This window comes from Sciurus carolinensis, chromosome 12, assembly GCF_902686445.1.
Source record: "Sciurus carolinensis chromosome 12, mSciCar1.2, whole genome shotgun sequence".
Lineage (NCBI taxonomy): Eukaryota > Metazoa > Chordata > Mammalia > Rodentia > Sciuridae > Sciurus > Sciurus carolinensis.
The window spans coordinates 35,643,973-35,646,320 of record NC_062224.1 but is presented as its reverse complement, the minus strand read 5'-3'; positions in this window follow the sequence as shown (position 1 = coordinate 35,646,320).

Here is a 2,348-nt window from a genome sequence, read left to right as displayed (position 1 = left end):
CCTGTGGTGGGGAGCACTTCATGGTGGGAGTGTTGGGTAGAATGACCTACTTTCCTTACAGTAGCTGTGATGCAAAGAGTAAAGGAAGAGGAAGAGTTCCACAGTCCCTTTGAGGGCATGTCACCAGTGACCTCACTTTCTCACACTATATGACACCTGTTAAGGGTTTGACTGGGCAGAAAGATAGGTCTCCCATAGGCAGCCAGGGTAAGGGCCCTGAAGAAGGAAAGGAGGGGAGGGGGACATCAAAACAACCTGAAAGGAGGCATTATCCTGTGAGAACATCCTGTGGTTTTCTACTCACTGACAGATGTAACCACAGTGACTCCATCTTATTTAGCACACCTATTTCTGTTCCTCACAGTTTCAACCACAGCCACCCTTCCTTAGTTACCCTTGCCTCTACCCTAGCAAGAGCCAACCACAGAGTAGACCCTTACCTGAAGTGCTTCCTCTCCCCAATTAGAGTAGTCAAATCACAGTTGAACCTGTCCTCTTAATTACATAAATAAGGGATTGAAATCATGCACTTCTCATTGGATTATTAAACTCAGAGCTTGAAGAGCTCAATTGTTCCTTGATGGTATTCCTCATGCCACCAATCAACTGTGCTGGGCCATTAGCTATGCCTTTAAAAACCCCTAGACAACAGACACCCTTTGGCATTCCTTTCTTGGAGCCCCTCCCCTTTAGGACCTCTGCTTTCTTTTGCTTTTCTAATAAATCCTATTACTTTGCTCTCACTCTTGTGCCTGTGGATTTCATTCCTTGAATTTGTAAGACAAAGAATCTGACTGCCTACATTATAGTCTCCCAATAGTACAATGGGCTGAAAACCACACATTTAAAATGTGGGCCTTTTGGGCTGGGGATATAGCTCAGTTGGGTAGAGTGCTTGCATCTCATGCACAAGACCCTGGGTTCAATTTCTAGCACACACAAAAAAATGAATCTATTGAGGAGACTTATCCAAACCATAGCACAGCTAAAACTTTCTCATCTCTCCTGCGTCAGGACTGGAATCACAGGAGTCATTTGATTAAAGATTTTCAACTTCCCAGATTTCTTCTGGGACCTTCCTTACCTGTTTTGCTTTCCCAAAAATGTCCCTCTTTTCTATTTCTTCATTCTAAGAAAAGTTGAGGCATGAAAACCCTTGACCAACAATTCCCAAATCCTGGTCCGTGGACCTCTGGACCTTTGAAGGGATCCAGTACGTCAAACTATTTGGATAGTAATACTAAGATGCTACTTGCTTTTTTCCACATGCATGTTTTTTCACTGATGATATAAAGTAGATGTGGGCAAAAAATACATGTGCTTGAATCAAGAACCAAAGTATAATAGTCATCTTCACTCTTCACTATCATGCATTCTCATTAAGAAAAACAAAAATTAAAATATTTTTCTGGGTAAAGAATGACCTGGATGAGTTATTAATTTTACTAAACACCAACTTTGAATTTCTATATTTTTAATATTCTGTGATGAAATGGGCTATACACAAAAAGTACTTATGCTGTGTAGCAGGGTGGAGTGGATGTGTCCAGAAAAACAAACATGTGGTTTTGGAATTGTGAACTGACTAGGTGCTTTGGGCATGCAGCACCTTTTTTTCTTGAAACTATGCTTGACAGACTAAAAACATATGTTAGTCATACATGGATATTTGGCAGACATTTTCTTAATAAACAAATGAACCTGTCACTTCAATGAAAACAACTAATGGCATTTGTTGCCTGTGATAGAGTTTTGAGCTTTTCAAGTTAAAACTGGAATTTTGAAAAACTTGTATCTACCCCCATGATCTTAACAGCTTCCTAAGATTCTTCAAGATTATTCTGAGATGATGATGAGATGGATGAGATCAATGGTGATATTAATGAATGAAGCTTTAAAATATTACATAGTAAAATACGTTAGCATTTGGAAGAGATGTGTAACTTAATAAACTGATAGTTCCATAATGTACCAATGCTGCAAATCATATTTGAGTAAAATAAATGAATTAAAGAATGAATTAAAAATTCATCATTATGTTTCAGAATTCATATTGCAACCAACCTCAAGATATATTATTTATCAACTTTTGCTTCATTATTAAAGAATAGTCACAATTAGCTGAGTGATTGCTTGAATTTTCTAACTACATATCTCTAGGACTGATTTCAGTATACTTCAACCCAAACTGCATATCACAACAAAGTACAAAAGCAGATATGAGATTTCAGCTGTTTTCTAATAAGTCCAACATTAAAGAGAGTTGCAGAAATGTAAAACTGTGCCATTTTTTCACTTATTTTGGTTTTGAAAAATGTAGTTATTAAAAATGTGACTTATATTAACAT